This window comes from Clupea harengus, unplaced genomic scaffold (assembly GCF_900700415.2).
Source record: "Clupea harengus unplaced genomic scaffold, Ch_v2.0.2, whole genome shotgun sequence".
In the NCBI taxonomy this organism is placed as follows: Eukaryota; Metazoa; Chordata; class Actinopteri; order Clupeiformes; family Clupeidae; genus Clupea; species Clupea harengus.
In genome coordinates this window covers 128,017-147,382 of record NW_024879599.1, presented here as the reverse complement: position 1 = coordinate 147,382, position 19,366 = coordinate 128,017, and positions in this window count along the sequence as shown.

Below are 19,366 nucleotides of genomic sequence, written 5' to 3'. Positions count from 1 at the left end.
CAATGCGACACCAAGATTTCACAAGGCACGTCCAGTGCCATATGCACTGCGTCCGAAAATTGATGCAGAACTTCTGAGCCTGGAGGAATCTAACATTCTCTCCAAGGTTGACTGGAGCGACTGGGCTACACCCATTGTTCCAGTGATTAAAAAAGGGAAAAGTGGAGGTGTTCGCATATGTGGCGATTTCAAGGCGACCATTAATCCGGTGCTGCGTACTGTACAGTATCCTCTACCACGAATCAAAGACATCTTCTCATCACTAGCTGGAGGGGAGAAGTTTTCGAAAATTGACCTGTCTCAGGCCTACCTTCAGATGGAAGTGGAGGAATCGAGTAGGAAGTTGCTAACCATCAACACGCATAAGGGACTGTACCAGTATAATAGGCTTGTATTTGGCGTCGCATCAGCCCCAGCCATCTGGCAAAGAGCGATGGAGCAAGTACTTCAAGATATACCAAGAACACAGTGTTATCTCGATGACATCTTGATCACAGGAAAGAATGATGAAGAACATCTCCAAAACCTCAGCATAGTGCTCAAAAGACTAAGTGACTATGGCCTAAGGGCGAAGAGAGAAAAATGCGAGTTTTTCAAGAGTGAGATATCATATTGTGGTCACGTCATTGACAGATTTGGCTTACATAAATCACAAGACAAAGTGGAAGCGGTGCTAAAAGCCCCCAGACCAGAAAATGTGTCACAGCTAAGATCATATTTGGGCCTGGTCAACTATTACCACAAGTTTCTACCAAACCTTGCTTCAGTAGTGCATCCACTGAACACACTGCTACAGCTGGGAGCCAAATGGGAGTGGTCAGAAAAATGTGAAAAAGCTTTCAAGGAAACAAAAAGACTAATAACTTCTGATAAGCTACTTACCCATTATGATCCATCACGGCCCATACGCCTGGCCTGCGACGCATCCCCTTATGGCATTGGTGCCGTACTGTCACACACCATGGCTGATGGGTCTGAGCGTCCAATTGCATACGCGTCAAGGTCTCTGACAAGTGCTGAGCGCAATTATGCACAGATCGACAGGGAGGCCCTTAGCCTAGTGTGGGGCATAAAGAAGTTTCACCACTACCTTTTCGGCCAAAGGTTCACGCTAGTGACAGACCACCAGCCTCTGGTATCCATCTTCAACCCTAGGAAAGGAGTCCCAGTGATGTCAGCCACCCGACTGCAACGATGGGCGCTGTTCCTGGGAGCTCACTCGTATGATATCGAGTTCAAGGGTACGAAGCAACACTGTAATGCTGATGGCTTGTCACGCCTCCCACTGTTGACAACTGAGGAGGAAAAGCCTACAGCTGGAGATCCAGCAGAAGTGTTCCATACAACGTTGGTGGAACAGCTACCAGTGACAAACTCTGAGATTCAGAGAGAAACACATAAAGATCCTACACTATCAAAAGTGTATGACATCACAGTACAAGGTTGGCCAGCACATGGAAATGCCATGTTTCCTGACTTTTCAATGAGACGTGACCAGCTCTCTGTTTGCCAGCGAACTCTGATGTGTGGATCACGTGTAATAGTACCTCCCAAGCTTCGCGGTAGAGTGTTGGAAAATCTACACGAAGGTCACCTTGGCACTGTTAAAATGAAAAGCCTTGCTCGCAGTTACGTATGGTGGCCAGGAATTGATAGACAGATTGAGGATATCACCAAGACCTGTGCAGGATGCCACAATGTTCAGAATGCGCCCCCACCGGCACCCTTACACCCGTGGGAGTGGCCGTCGGCACCCTGGCAGAGAGTGCATATTGATTTTGCTGGGCCATTCATGAACAGCATGTTCTTAATAGCTGTGGACGCCCACTCAAAATGGCCAGAGGTAATACAAATGAAATCCACAACCTCAGAAAGGACTATTTCTGTACTAAGGAACATCTTTTCCAGGAATGGCATACCTGAGCACATTGTGAGCGATAATGGTCCACAGTTTACTTCAGACGAGTTTACACTTTTCATGAAGATGAATGGCATCAAGCATTTCAAGTCAGCTCCACACCACCCTGCAACAAATGGGTTGGCAGAACGGTTTGTTCAAACCTTTAAGAAGTCAATCAAAGCCATGGCAAAGGAAACCGTCACCCTTCAGCATAAAGTGGACAATTTTCTTTTTGTGTATCGGAACTCTGTCCATTCAACAACAAATCAAACTCCGGCAATGCTGTTTATGAACAGGCCTTTGAGATCTCGCATTGACCTCCTTAAACCTAACTTGCGGAGGGAAGTGCAGAACAAACAATTCAACACATTGTCAAGTGAGGCAGCAAGGAGCTTTGATGTTGGACAGCAAGTTCTGGCACGTGACTATCGAGAAAACAAGTGGACACCGGGACGGATTGTAACAAGAAATGGACCACTGATGTACGAGGTGGATGTTGGAGAGCAGACATGGAGACGTTATGTCGATCAGTTGCTGAACGTGCAGCCAAACAGTACCTCTGAGCTGCCTGCATCCAACCAACAAGACCCAACACCAGACTCACCATCAAACACACAGCTCATTCCTGTTCACGACACGCCAAAGACTATGACGCCGGCAAAGGAAAGTGTGTCCCCAGAGAAGACACCACAGGGTCCAAGGCGTTACCCGGAAAGAACCAGGGCACCACCTAAAAGACTGGAGTTGTAATGAGTTGTCTTTATTTACAGGTGGCTGTAACAAAGTTATGGACTGTTCTTAAAAACAAAAGAAAAAAAATGTACTAATGCAACCACTGTTCAATTTCAAACAGGATCTGTAAAGCAGAATGTTTTGTTGTATTTTTGCACATTTAATTGTGTAGTGTTAATCTAAAAAGGGAGGAGTGTAGTGTTTAATAAGGATCTATTTCTCTATGTGTAAGCACTCCCCATGCATTGTTCTCCTATTGGTTATTCGCCATGCGCATGTATACATTTAATGCAGAACCTCAAGTAAACCAAGTGATGTTTCACGTGTGAAGTTAACCTCCGTGTGAGCCTGATTATTTATTAATAAGTAGTCGCATAGACACGACAACAGGCTTCAATTTCTCTTTAAATCTTTTTGGGGCTAAACAGTGTATATTCTATACATAGTAATATTTTGAGACACCATTTCTTTGACACACCATTGTTTAATTTATTCTAAAACCCATGTATTGTTGGAACAATTCTAATGCCCAACCCACATCACATCTCTTCCTAATAAGTTTGTAGGGCATGTTTTTGAAACATAATCTGTATTTTTTAAATATCTCTCCTGTTTTCAGACTCTTTTAGATGTCTCTTTCTTCTTACAACCTTACTGTTCTGGGCATCTAATTAGAGTAATCAGAGTCACACAAAACAAAACAAAACAAAACAAAAATCATTGGCTTTCTTGCCACCATTAACGTAAGCTTTGCTCTGTTTGGCGCAACCAATAATGTAAAAACATTTTCAAATCAGTGTTACAATTTTCTTCTTGTTGTAGACATTTTAAATCACCTCTTATTGCCATTATCATGTACGTCTTCTGATTTTGACGCACTTTTTCCCATTTTTTAAGTAATTTTATGTATTTCTCTTAATACCTCTAACTGATCTTCAAACCTTTTAAATTACCTTTATCTTATTCTTCACACTAGGGTTAGTTATGTTTCTATTTTCAGACTCTTTTAGACTTTCTTTTAGATGTCTCTTTCTTCTTACTTTCTATTTTAACACTTCACTTTCCTCACTTTCTTTTTCTTCTTCTTCTTAACTTCCCACTGACCTTCTCATTTTTTACTTTCCATTTTACCTTCCCATTTTGTTCTTGAGATCGCAATGCTGAGTCAACCCGAGCCCGACCAGAGGGCCCCCGTCTCACTCGTTTGGTGAGGAGGTTGAGGCCAGGGAATTTCCCTGGGGTGATCAGTCCCCTACTGGTTCCGGGTCAAGGCATCTCAGTAATGCGAAATCTTTAATTACATAAATTATGATTACAATTATCTGTGTTTTACCCATGGTAAAAAGTTCGTCAGTATGTTTGCACAGTCAGCATTTGCTTGTATTTCCATATGTTTCATATCTCCTTCTAACTGGGATATGTCTTTTTCTTTTTTAGATTGCTTGTTTTCCATTTTGTAGTATTACTCTCACTCTGGATTATACCCCTTTCGTATAGCCTATTTGCTAAGGCACCCAGAGGCTTATCAGGAGATCCTACAGGAAAACAGAAATTGAGAAGTTTGTTCCCTTCAAACAAGGCGAACAGGAAAATATACAGAAATATCCGGAGAAAATAGGCCTAGAGAGTTTTCAAGTTCAGATCACAGCGCTTTTGCATATAGCCTTTTGCGTTCCACCACGACACAGGCCTGTTTTAACAGAAAAGTCCTCTCTTCAGGGAGGTGCTTTTAACCTCGAGCGTACGGTACCTTTCTTCAGGAAGGTTGAACAGTGCTTATATATCTTTAGCGCGCGCTAACCTTTCCCTTCTTGAGGGTGATCATGGCAACAGGTCTTCTTTACATATAACCTTTAGCGTTTCCAAAAACGAACGCTACCCTTCCTTCTTTCCGTTCCTTACAGGAGGTGATGGGAAGGTAAACAGTGCTTATATTATAACAGATAAAGTCCTCGTTTCAGGGAGGTACTTTTTAACCTTGAGCGCTCCAAAACATGAAAACTACAGACAGGAGTCTCTCTAACTCTAGCAATTCGTTCAACACGCGGGGCGAACAGGCAAGGCCCTTTCTTCAGGAAGGTGCTCTTGTTCCCCCTTTTCACTCCGCGGCAAACAGGCAAAAAGTTAGTCTCAACCCCACTTGAAGACAAGTATATACAAACCAAAACAAACAAGAACCATATAGTGGCGTTCATTTTCAACAACTAAACAATATACTCACAAACAGCTCGGAGTCCACCCCCCATAGTTCAATTCAATTCCTTCACTCTCGGCTCCATGCTGGCAGGCCCTGGCCTCCTTCCAATTCAAGGTTGAGGTCTTAAGAAAAACGGAGTCTCGTAAGCCTCCGTACGGTTTGGGTCCTGATGATTAGCCCAGCGTGGCGAGTCGATGAGGTTGTTGGAATCCCGGACACGAGCCCCCAATTATGATAGGTGAAACATTTTTTTTTAATTTTTTTTTTTTTATGGACAAGCCGCCACTGTTCAAACGTAAAGGTCAATACTTGTTTTGACAGTGGTTCTGAGCAGGTTAATGCTTGCAATTAGAATTGCCATTGCCAAGTACAAAAGTGCTTTGTTAAAGTCAGAATTTCTTATTTCAAGCATCTTATCCTTCTCATCTCTACATATAGAAAATGCTTCAAATGATTTTCAATAAGTAACTTCAACCTAGACACAGTTGCTATGGTAAGAGCAGGTGAAAATGTCAGCCGTATGGCCCCTCCTTAAATATGAATGCCCAGGACACAGAAGTACCACCAGTATATAAATATAAAAATAGCTTTATTTTTATTAAAGGTTGAAGATAATTTATGTTTTAAAAGCAGTCGTCAAATTAATTAAAACATCCACAAGAAAGGTCCAGTCACGAGCTGTCAGACAACTGGGGTCCATTTGCAACAATGCAAGAGCGTGATGATGACGTCAGTCGCGGCCTCCCTGAACCGGCAGCCACATACACCACAGCAAAAGAAAAAATCACAACTCAATCTATCCAATATACAACGCAATAGGATTAGGATAGCAAATGTACTTTCCTTTACGCTGGATATCGTGAGCGTTGAGTTATTCACCACGTTGGCTTCTCGTGGTTCCGATGGATGTCAGTGGAGTTCCTTCGGTTCCAATCCGGAAATGGTAACCAGCAAACCTCGGATAATCAGGCAAGGGATCAACACTCTGCAGGCCACGTACACAGCAACAATGGAACGTTCGAACATAAAGAAAAGCTTATGTCCCTTAGCTCTGGAATTGTGAGCATCGATCATCCAACAACTGCAGCTCTCCGTGACGATGGCGTGCTCTCGTCTGCCTCGATCCTTTGCAGCCCCGTTCGGTTGGTCTGCCACCGTCTCGTTGTCCCCGCCGTCTCTCCCGTAAGTCTACAGCTTCCTCTTTTTATACTACTCCTCTTTGCAGATAGTGTTTGTGTCAGACTATTGGGAATGTATAGGTGAATGTTGTGGTGTGTTTCTGGTTTGCGGTGACTAGTGTGCTGTGACATTTATTGATTGCTGTGACATTTATGTGATTGCTGTGATCTCGTATGTTCACTGTGTATTGCGTGATCTTTTGCTATGGTGTACACCGTGTGATTTGCATGGTGTACTGTTCCCCACACAGACTTTATATTGGGCTAGCCAATTACTAAATCACTTTGACTTGGATAATCTGCACAAAGCAATGATTAATTGCACATATGCATTGACTTCCAAACTCTCAAAAACAAATGGCAATATCCTCAACAGGACAAGCATCTGCCCAGATGACTGTTAGTTTACCATCACTTTACATTAATGTACTAACAGAAATTGGGGATGGCCGATCTCTAACCTCTGGAGCAGGGGTTTTCAACTGGTTTTGTCCCAGGGACCACCATTCTGACTAGAAACTAATATGCGGCCCACTGATGTGCCTGCGCATGCGTGCGTGTGTGTGTGGAGAGAGGGGAGACCTGTCAGTGTGATATCTGGGCATGGTGAATTCGTGGCGAAATGGTAGACAGCGACAGTCTCATTGCATTCTCTGGTTCAAACCTTGCCCTGTACTTATTCTTCAAATACGCATGTGTAGATAAAACGCTCACACAGGTAGGTATTTGGAAAGGGCAAAAGACACCTCATTGCTTTTGCAGCAAGCTCTGGAAATTCTGTCTGGCAACTTATCCAGAACTTAAATCATATGAAAATCACACAACATCTGTTGCATGTACTCAATAGGCTTGGCATTCAAGAAAACGTGATGCGTCTCTATATGCTGCAAAAGTTTTGACGCTTCGTGGCTTAATTTGCCAGTAATGTTGAACACACGAAACACAGTGGTACCTCCTCTCCTGCTCCGTGTGTCGTCACTGTAAATCCGTATTTGAAGTATTCCTCATTGTATTTTCTTTTTTGACTTTGTTTCCCTGTATCCTGTGAAGGTATAGCTTTGTTGGAAGCCTGTCCTTGTCCCTCTATCGTGGCAGCCTGTCCCTCTGTTGTGGCAGTCTGTCCCTCTGTCACTCTCCTCACTAAAAACCGATCCATTGGTGCTTCTGACCAGCTAACTCAACGTTAGAACGAAATGTTAGCTAAGGACAGTAGATAACTTCAGTCGTTCACCAAAAGTATAACTTTTTCGACTAAACTTCAAAAGTACACGTAGGCTATGCTTAACTGCAGATGCTTGTAAACTTGACTGACTGTACGTTATGAATAATATGCGTATGGCGCATGACGTTAGGGACACAATGCATTAACATTAGCAAAGCACAGGCTACCATAGACTGGATAGGTGCAAGGCTACATTCTGTCAGCGTAAATCTCCTTAATATTATTAATACACATTTGATTTCCTATGCCCTCCAGAATTGCATGTGTTGCACACTTGAAGAAAGTAAAACTCTCAACAGTGTGCTGGGATAGGTTGTCTTCATTTATTCATTAGGTTATAAGATTCTTTTCACAGTTAGTCTTTTCAACCATACTCCTGTAAACACATTATCTTACAACCAACACTTCTTCTTCAATTATCCTTCTAAATTCTAAATGTACAAACTGACTTTGTGTGGGCCTATATAAACTAAAAGTAGCTTTTCTTAAACATCTTTCTTCACAACACATTTCCATTTTCAATCCATCATATGACTTTGACATGAACAGGAACTTACAAATTGCATCCATCCTAAAACTGTATGGCAAGAACTGGCATCTCTAAAATGCATCATATGATCTCATAAACTTAATTCAGTTACACTTCATTTTCCAGTCCAGTCCCAATCTGTTCTTGTTACTTTCTGTCCGTGTCTGATGTCCACAGGGTCTGTTCTCCTATCACGTCGTCTCCCTCAGGTGCTGGTGTTGCAGCCCGTGGCTGGAACTCTGTAGCCTCTGGTCTGAGGTTGCTCCTGGTTTGTGCTGCGGAGTCTCCTTGGGGCCATCCGGACATGCATCGCCAGTCATCCTCTTCAGAGTCAGATGAAGACTTGTGTTCTGCATTCTGTGTTGTCGCTGTCTTTTTCTCTTTGTGTGTTCTCTCACCTCTTTTCTTTTCAGGCTTGTGTGACTCAACTGGCAGGAAGTCACAGGGGAGCAGCAGATTCCGATGAAGCACTCTGGTGCGACCCTGGCCATCCTCTGGTTGTACTTCATAAACTGGACTTTCTGGGTGTTTTCTCTTGACTACTACATGGACTTTGTCTTCCCAGAATGACCTGAGTTTCCCGGGTCCACCTCTTTCGGTCAAGTTTCTAAAATGAGAACTCTGCAGCCAGGATACAGCTCTGCACCTTGAACCTTCCGGTCATACAGGTTTTTCCCCCTGTTTCCGCTTGCCTTTTCAGCCTTGGAGGCTAACTGGTACGCCTCTTCCATCCTCTGTTTCCATTTCTTTGCATAGTCATCATGAGATGCACTGCCATCACTGTGAGGGATACCGAACATGATGGCAATCTGGGGTTACGACCAAAGAGCAGGTAATATGGTGCGTATCCGGTGGACTGCGCGTGCAATTGTAGGCTTGTACTACTTTGGCAAGAGTTTTTCCAATCTGCTTTAGCTTGATCATTCAGGTTACGCAGCATGGCCAGCAGGGTGCGGTTTAAGCGTTCCACTTGACCGTTCCCCTGGTATGGGGTGGTGCGAGAACCTTGGATGCCACAGTATTTTTGGAGCTCTGCCAATAACTTATTCTCAAACTCTCTACCCTGATCATGGTGTAATTTAGTGGGGAAGCCAAATTTGAGGACAAAGTCACCAAATATCTTCTCAGCTGCAGTTCGAGCACTGTTATTTGTATACGCATACGCCTGAGCGAATCGTGTAAAATTGTCCATGACCACAAGAATGTAATCATATCCTCCTTTACACTTCTCTAGGTGCATGAAGTCAATTGAGACCAGCTCAAAGGGGTATGTTGTCACAATACTGATAAGTGGTGCTCTTACTGCTTTCTGTGGTCTTTTCCGTTTCACACAGCTACACACCTTGTTGATGTGATGCTCAACGTCTCTCTGCATGTGAGGCCAGAAAAAGTGCTCACGGACAGTGTTGGGGTAGTTACTCAGAAAAAGTAACTAGTTACAGTTACTAGTGATGGGAATTACCAGGCCGACACTCGTTTAGACAAAAGACCACGAGGCGAATAAAAGATTTCTGGAGGTGTATTTCAAGGTGCTCCTGCAGGGAGTCAATTCCAACATCAAGTAGAGGCAGGCAAAAAGACTAAAGAGGCATCACAGGGTTACAGGTTAAATACCAGTCAATCATGGGAGGTTACATGGGTCAGCATTGGTTTGTTACAGGTCAATGTGGGGAAGGGGGCATGTGAGTGGGAGGGGATCTTCCTATGGAGGAACACACACAGGCCCAAAATGGTGGACAATTGATGTGTATTCCTCCACCTGGGGCAGGGGGGGATGTCTGCTAGGGGCTTTAAACAAAGGTGTACCAAGACTATCAATACACATGGCACACACACACACACACAGGAGAACATGCTTGCAATGCAATGTAAGTCTATACATTAATGGTAATATCAATTTCCATCACTAGTTACTTCTGAAAATTGTAACTAGATTACTTTACTAGTTACGGCATTTGAAAAGTAACTTCACTACTAGTCACTTTACTTTCTATTTTTTTAAGCAAATGTCCAAATTTACCGCAAAGATACATGGACAAACATCATGACCCTTTCATCACTTTATTTTCAATTTTCAATGAAGGGCATCTCGTAGTCTTTCCACATAGTGTATTGTAATTGTAAACATGTAAAACAAAATGGCATATAAGACTCAGCCATTCACTTGAACGAACATTAACCCTGTCCACACTGTCTGACCAAAGAAATATGCCTCACTTTAAAATCCACAAACAATAGGATACAAGAGGCTATGTATGGTGGGGACATTCAGGTGGGTCAATCAGCTTAACACATTAAAAAGAGGCAAAAAACAGGCTTTTGGAAACATGAGACCCCACTAAACCAAATAGGGGCCCACTCCTTAGAACAAACCCAGCTTGTTATAGGAATCATTGTAGTGGTTTAAGAAAAATAGAAAAAGAAATGGCACTTTTCCCATAAAATAGAAACAGAAATGCACTTAACCCAAAAAATAGAAACAGAAAATGCAATTAAATAAACAGAAAATCCACTTCATCATTGCCTAAATAAACAGAAAGTGCACTTTATCCCATGAAGTTTATAATTTTTCTCTATTCTTCAAAATAGCGATTGTATCGCATGAGTAAAAGTCTCTCGAATCTTTTATCCGACAGCCTGTTGGCTGAAAAGCCTTTTGACAGGTATTGGAGTGTTGTAGCGTAACCGCACCCAGCTATTAAAAAAGTGACAAAAAGTTATAAACCTTTATAGATCGAAAAATCTTTAATCAATCAATCTTACATATTTCAGTAGAGGTGGGTGTCTAGATTACGACTGGTAACTTGTTTGGATTTCAACTGAAACGTGTTTTCCGTTTTTTTCCGTTGTGTGGACCAACACGCAAAATTAGCTGATACAGGAGGTTGTACCCATTAACAGCCTTTCGTGATTTACCTGTGATACGTGTGGTGTAAGGAGAAAATGAGCAAAACATTACCGATATGATCAAGTATGATCTCTATCAGGACCCATAACCTCTCGTGAACATCTCCTAACTCGGTCGTCAGCTGTCGTTGCTGCGATAAGCAGGAAACCGTCAATTTAAAGAGGGAGAGAGGTCTCTGTGTTGGTTGAATGAAAACTGTATGACCCTCACAAATTCTCGTCGCGAAATCGAATTTGTTCAGTTCATTTCATGACAGTTTGTACAAACAGAAATAAATCGCTGTCTAGTACACTAAATATCACTGTACAACTACAATTTTTCACCAACCGACCCTGCCTACACAAGCTAAGATTTAAAGCAATATTCCGCTTCCTCCTTCTACGCACCAGCAGCTACGTCATTCAAATCACTCAAATTGGTCTCTGTGGCAACGGTGCCCAGACAAACACACAGGCAGGAAGCATGCACGCGCCACTAAAAGAGAACTTTTCGGACTGGCAAAAATGGCTTGGGTAACGCAGGAAAGCTCGTTCCTGAGTTCCTCACTGGACACAGCAACGGCTCTCTCTCTTCCTGGTGAGCTGACAACCCTTTGGAGACACTGGACAAGATTTCAGGCTGTATCTGTTGTGAACAGGTTAGCATATACTTCTCTTTGTCAAGGGGCATTCTTGATAGCCCATCTGCGTCGGAATTAGACTGGCCTGTATTTAATTGAAAATCGGAAATCTGCCAACTCAGCCACCCATCTCAGTAATGTGGCATTCAATTTAGCTGTTGTCAGCACATATGTGAGAGGGTTATTATCTGTATATACTACAAACGATGGAGTATAATACAAATAATCCCTAAACCTCTCGCATATGGCCCATTACATTGCTAAAAACTCTAGCTTACCAGAGTGTAGATGGTAATTCTTCTCTGGAGCAGAGAGTGTGCGGGAGCCGTAGGCGATGACCTTTAACCTTCCCTCCTGTCTTTGATAGGGCACCGCTCCAAGTCCCTCCTGGGACGCTTCAATTACATTTTATTTATATAGCGCCATAACAATACAATTGTCTCTAGGCGCTTTACAGAGCCCAGAGCCTGAACCCCCTTAGTGCAAGCACAATGGCAACAGAGGCAAGAAAAAACGTCCTGTTAGTCAGGAAGGAACCTTAAGCAGAACCACGGCACATAAGGGAGGACCCATCTGATTGAGGTCGGCCGGGTGGAGATAGGAAGGCGGGGGATGGGGGAGGGTTGTGTTGCAGAAGGGGAAGGGAAACAACAGGTGTTGTACACAGCCTGCATTTGGTAGATGTACATAATATATATACAGACATCCGGTGGTAAATACATGATACAAACAAGACCAGTTTAGTGGGTATACACTGTGCTCATAGGGTTACTGTTACAGAGGTAAGGGGAGTAGGAACAGAGAAACATGTCGGTGGTGGCAATAATATATATTGTATATAAATGCTAGCATAGGGAATCATAAAACACGGGACGAGATGTTAAAACTGTCCATTGTGCCAATAGATGGTATGCACTCACATGAGATTTACCGTGATGTTGACAGAGTGGCATGGGAAGTTTAATTCTTAGACTGGGTTAAGATGTCGATTTTGGGACCCATCCTCAGTAGTGTGCCTTCGAATCAGTGGGTGTTTCGGCCTTTAATCTCTAAACACCCTCATCAAAGGTGGCCAGCTAAAGGGTGATCAAGCCTTAGCTTGTGTCCCATGCCCAATTAATATTTCCTATGGGACTATGCAAGGCAGGGGCGTCCTCTTCCCTGAGCCAGCCCTATAACTGACCGCATACCTCATATGCCCTCCTCAAGTTGGAGGGATCTGAATTGGGTTCTCAGGTGGGGGTGGGGGGTCATGAAGTTATAGCCCAGCAAGGGTCCTTCCGTTTGATCCAGATCCACTGGCTGCCTCTTTCAGCTGCTTGAGAAACTGCTCTGACGGTCTGCCGCAGAGCCTGTCCATAAATTCCAAGCTCTTTTAGCAACCTGATGGTGGAAGAAGCCACGAATCCTAAGGGGGGGGTTAAGGGGTAGAGTAAGTGTACGGCAGTGCGGTGGCGGTGGGTGCAATTGGCAGAGGGTTTCTACAGGTAGATCGGTTGAAGAGACTACAGCAGCGTGTCATAGCGGAGATAGTCTAGATTAGGAGCGAAAGAAAAAGAGCAGAGCTAGGTTGAACTGTGGTTAATTAACCTATCTTCACACCAGCATCTGTTTTCCTATCCACCAAGTGGCCCATGGAAAAAGCATCACAGGAGTGAGAGACGAGAGGCGAGCCACCAGAATGGGCAGGGCAACCTCCATGCCGGGATTGGCTTTGTTGTCTCTCCCCCTCGCTCAGCCCACAGGCCCACCCAAGTAGGACAGGGGCAGAGCGGGTGTGTACGTGCTACGTATTCGTTTTTAGTTTAGGCTTAGTAATTAAGCTCTAATATCATGATAAGGTTAACAGCAGTTTGTTACAAACACTTGTAAAGAGACACAGATAAGTAAACAGATAAATGTTACAGTGAGTGATAAGCGGTACAGCCTACGCTGTCTGTAGCCCAGTTTTGTTGATTAGGGGAGTATTGCATGTGTTTAGATATGCTTAGTTATGCTGGCATTTAGCATTTTGTTTGGTTTGGTACATGTGGAGATTTTAGTCGTAAGCTTTGTAAGGGTTGCAGGGTGCACAGCAGTGCCCCATTGGCTGGTGACAGTCACAACACGCGCCGTATGCTGTACCCGGGATCTGTCGCACTCCTTCACAGTACAACATATGCTGTCTGTAGCCCAGTGTTATAGATTTAGGGTTTTTTGGATGTGTTCAGATATGTCTAATTATGCTTGTTGGCTGGCTGGCCCAACAGGTGATGGGTTTGTCGACGCAATTACTTGTGGCTATAGGATGTAGGGGTGGGGAAAAAAATCGATTCTTCGATTTCTCTCGATTCTCTCTAGAACGATTCTGTCTCGATTCAGAAAAGTTCATAATCGATTTTTTAATAAAAAAGAAAAACAAATATTTAATTTTAAATTTTTTTTACACATCCATTTTGTGTTGAAATGCAAGCTGCATCGATTATTGCATTGTTCATTGAAAGTCATAATTGTGACAAGGACAAGCTTTTTCTCTAATAAAAAAATAGAGAAGGTAATTCATCTGTTGATTTTCTTTAATTATCAAACACAAAGTAGGAAGTGATTTGAGACTCTGAGTAGCAAACTCAAATGTTTTAAAAATCGACATGCATCGATAATCGTTTTATCGGTTTAGAATTGATAATCGATTTTGAATCGATAATCGGTTTTGAATCGATAATCGGTTCAGAATCGAATCGTTGACCACTGAATCGGAATCGAATCGAATCGTGAGGTGCCAAGAGATTCCCACCCCTAATAGGATGCACTAAAGAGGAATGTCTTTAGTCTCGATTTGAATATAGGTAGGGTGTCTGCCTCTCGGATGGAGGCAGGGAGATTGTTTCAGAGGAGGGGGGCTCGGTAGCTAAATGCATCACAATGCATCATAATGCATAATGAACGGTTCTTCAAAGTCTGGGTAGCCCAGGACAGGAGGACTGGAGAGGTGATCTATCAGCTGACTGAGAACTGTACTGTGTTCTTCTGTCCACATGATACGCTGGTGTGAGGGTACCTGGCTTTGCTTTTTCATTCTCACCCCAGCCTTCTGCTTCTTCGTCTCTTTTGGGGTCTCACTGCCTGGCTTCTCAGCGCACAGCAGTAAAGAGAGAGGCTTAGCTATGGGAGAGAAATTTGGGATATAGGCTCAGTAGTATGAGATGAATCCCAGCACTTTCCGCACCTCACCCACTGTAGCTGGCTTCCTCTGCTTCATATCTTGCACTGGGGCTACCTCTGCAGGATCCATTGTGTAGCCTTCCTTTGATACGATCTTTCCCAATAATCTGACTTGGTTCTTGAAGAGCTCACATTTCTTTGCAGTCAATTTCACCCCGTGCTGTTGGTAGCGCTGAAGCACCTTTCTCACATCTTTCAGGTGATTATCAAATGTTTGGCTATGTACCAGGTTACCGCAAGATATGGCTCGCAAATTTCATCTCTGAGTCCGGATAGGCACTCCTCCATGCTGTGCTGGAATTCGGAGGGTGCGGCCGACAAGCCAAAAGGGATTTGGATCCACTCGTATAGGCCACAGGGCGTTATAAAGGCTGTGAGTGGTCTACTACTCTCTTCCATGAACCCCTGATGGTAGGCCTTGCCTTGGTTTAATACTAAAAACCAGGCATTACCATGTAAACTATCAAGCATATCTTGAATGCGGGGAATAGGATGGCGATCTGGCAGAGACTTACGGTTGAGTTCTCTATAATCACAGCACAGACGGAGGTTCCCATCTTTTTTCCGCACACAGACAATGGGAGATGAGTAGTGTGACCTTGATTTTTGAATCCAGCCCGTTTAACAAGTCCTCTAAGTACTGTTTTACTTCTTTGTGAAGTGGCTTAGGCACAGACACATAGGTACATCTTATCGGTGTTGTATCTGTGAGTCTGATTTTCAGTTGTAGGGAAGGGATGTATCCCACGTCATCATTGTCTCTGGCGAACGCTTTGCATTCCTCCCTACACATCTGCTTCACTTGTCGCTGCTGAGCCAGGGGGAGGTGAGTCAGTGTGATTGGTGGGTCCCACCTTTCCTCGTCCTCCGCTGTCCTTCCATCAGGCTCAGGCTCGTCCTCTCTGCTGACCTCTGGACTGGCTTGGCGTCCACTGGATAGACAGCTTTGACAAGTTGAACCTGTCCCAACACTGTGCGTGGGCTCAGGGTGACATCATGACAGGTGTTATTGGTGATGGGCAGTGCTATGCATCAATCCAAGCAAACAAAAACAAAATAAAAACAATCGAAAACATGCAGGGAAAGTGTAACCCATAATAAGGACCGAAGGTCCACCAGCATCAGATTGCTGTCCGTTGACGGACTAGAGGAGCAAGGGGGACAGCTAGAGGGGTTAACCAGGCCCTAACTCATCCTAGGAAAAGGTGCCATATACACTTTGCTAATGAGGGGTACACCTACCTACAACCATAGCCTAATGTAATAGGCAGATCTGATGATCTGATGATACACAGGATCAAGAAAGAGGAGAATTTTTTTTCTTTTTTTTCTTCACAAAACACACACATATATACAAACAAACTAGTGCATCCTGTCTACAGAGCTCCTCTTAGGAGACTCCGCACCCACTGTAGAGCCATAGTCTGTATTAGCCTCCTCACGGGCCTAACAAGTCTACCCCGCCTAGTGCATAGCCCACCCCCATGATGACCAGGTGAAGCACGTGTGTGAACAGTAGACCTAAGAGTTGAGGGGGGCTGCACGGACAGAGACAACTCAGCACTATCACTTGGCACAGCACAGGCAGGATTGCTGTTGTGCAAAGACAGCACAGTGCTTACTGAGTCCAAATGAACTGTATCCGGAGCCACTTGAATCCCCTGTGAATCCCCTATGTCGCTACCATGAGATGTGGAAGTACCAGGAAGCCCAGCCACCCACGAAGCTGTGCGATCGACAGATGTATTGTCCCCACTGGACCCTGAGACGCAAGCCTCACTGAGACTACCCTCAGAGAATGACAGATTCTCCTCATCATCCACATCGGTCAGTGGCAGGAAGTTAACTGGCATGATTAGGTTCCTATGTACAGTTTTCACAGTACCTGATGGGCTCTTGATGTGGTATGTGTGTGTCCTACTATTCACAGTGACAACAGTGTAAATAGTCCCCTCCCACCTATCTGCCAGTTTCTTCTTGCCCTGCTCCCCCTTGTTAGCCAGTAAGACTCTGTCACCCACATTAACCAGGTGTCCCTTAGCCTTTCCGTCTGACTAAGCTGTTGTTTCTCTGCATTGGTCTGCGCCAGAGTAATGGCCTCTTGCAAATCCCTCCCTAAGGATGCCACATACGTGTCGATATCAACTGTCTCCCCGTCCAGCAAAACACTTTCGAACATCAAGTCTACAGGCAACCTAGGAGTGCGTCCATACATCAAATAGAAAGGGGGGTACCCTGTGGCCCGAGGCCATTCAACATTTGAGGCCACTTGGCCTTTGACCTAGGTGGTAGAGCCCTGATCATATTCCCTAGGGTGCGGTTCATTCTCTCTACCTGACCATTCCCCATGGGGTGATACGGGGTGGTGTGGGACTTTTCCACCCCAGCCAGTAGGAGCAGCTTAGCAATTAAAGTAGCATAACGGTACAATTGCTAATCGCTAACGATATACTAGCGGCTAAAACTAACGAAATCTCTTGAAATGTGCTGACTTTGACATTATGACAAACTAGTTAGTCAACAACTGTCCTAACACAGTCAAACATCAAGCAAGTGCAACACACAAAACAGAGCAGGACGGCAAATAAGCTACTAGTTCGGCAAACAGTAGAAACCGGGCGGCTTCAGGCAAACCTACACTTAGCAGTAATATGCCTACGGACCCTGGTATGGCAATGGCACGGAGGCGATTCTCCATATTAAAAGTCATTGTAGCGCCCCAATTTTTTTAAAGCTGTTATTTTAAAGTAAAACTGCTTATCCTAACCCTAATCCTGATGTACAATTACTGCATAATGCCACTTTAAAGAGGTCAGAATGAATACAAGCTGGAAATCCATAGGCACAGAAGTACTTGTTCCATAGGAGCCGAGCCACAGACTTGGCCGACTGACTAGGGCATGGGAAGGCACATGCCAGCTTAGTGAAATGGTCAGTCACTACTAATACATCAACAGACTTATTATTGGAGTCTTCTGCAGACCAAAAATCAATGCACACTAACTCGAGAGGTGCTGAGGAAGTAATGGAAACGAGAGGGGCCCTAGCCTCAGGTTCCGGAGCCTTGCTCACTACACATCTCTTGCACCTCTGGACGTAAGCCCGGACATCTCTCTCAAGCGTGTCCCAATAAAACCTCTGTCTGGCCAACCACAGAGTACCCTGCTGACCCTGATGACCAGCCTCATCATGTACCCCTTCAAGAACCATGAGCCTTAGTGCCTCAGGTACCACATACTGGAAAGCATTCTTTTTGGGCACAGTATTCTTAGACACCCTATACAACACGCCCAACCTGGTGGTGAGTTTACTCCATTGCCTCAGGGTTCTAAGTGTCTCCTGGGACTCGTGCACCCGCTCCCGCCTGGACGGATGACGCCCCCTGTCAACAAAGAACCTGACCCTGGAAATGGTAGCATCTTGACACTGCTTATCATACAGTTCGTCATGGCTGAGCACTGGCAAAGGATTTTGGCCAGACATGGCCATAGCCTTCAGCTGCTGAGCATGAGAGACGGCCCTAAGCCTAGCGCCGTCCCCCCAATGGTGAGAGGACTGTAATACAGCAGACACTTCTTCACGCGAGACTCTACCCCCCACCTCAAACCGAACAGCATGTGCAGCCCCGACACACACATCGTCGGACCCAGGAACCACCCGCTGTTCCCTTACTTCAGAAAGCTCAGTGGACAGGCGAAACATATCCTGAACTGCATCCACTTGCAAGTTCTCTGCCTCTTGGAGCAGATCAGCATAGGGAGTTCTGGTCAAGCGGTGCATAACTCTGGGCCTCACAAAAGGCTCCCTGCTCAGAGCATCCGAGCAAAATCATACGGTGCTAGCTTAGCCACCCAACGCTGCTCGCATGCATCCAGTTTCGGCTTCGTCAAAATATAATTAAGTGGGTTATTATCAGTCCACACTGTGAACCTGTGACCCCGTAGCCAGTGACTAAATGTATCACAAATAGCCCACCTCATAGCGAAGAACTCGAGCCGATGAACAGGATATTTAGACTGGGCATGATTCAATGACTTGCTTGCAAAAGCAATGGGCCGAGCTTTGTCTAGATTAGGCTGCACCTGGGACAGTACAGTCCCAAGACCACTAGTGGACGCATCAACAGACAACAGAAAAGGTTTAGTGAAATCTGGATGGGCTAAAGGCACACTATTCACCAGTGAAGTCTTCAGGGCCTGAAAAGCCTCTGAACACTCAGGGGACCAGTCCTGAGGGCATAGCTTTCTCCTTTGCACGGGCCTACTCACCCCCTTATTCCTACGTGGCCTTTTAGACCCACCTGTAAGTACAAACAGTGGCCTTGCCAGTACAGAACAGTTCTCAATGAAATGCTGGTAGTAAACCACCATACCAAGGAAGGAGCGGATCTTACTCGCCGACGGTGTGGCACCATCAGCCTCCATCAAATCTGACTGCGAGACATTCACAATAGCCTCAACCTTGTCTGGATCACTAGCAACACCTTCCTGAGAAACTATATGACCTAGAAATTTCACAGACCTCCTAAGAAATTTACACTTTGCAGGCGACAACTTTAGGTTGTGTTCCTTCAATCGCTCAAAAATCATGCGTAATCGCTGCAAACTCTCGTCTTCAGATCTCCCGAAACATAACAGATCATCCAAATAACAGAGAAGGCTTAAGAATTTTTTATCCCCAAATATGGAGAGCATCGTTCTCATGAAGTAGGCGGGGCTATTACATGAACCCTGCGGGAGCCTGTTATATTCATGCAATCCTAATGCAGATGAAAAGGCGGTATACTTCTTACATCCTCGTGCAAAGGCACATTGTAATAACCTGAGGTTAAATCCATAGTGGAAAAGAACACATTACCACCTAGAGCAGCAAGGACATCC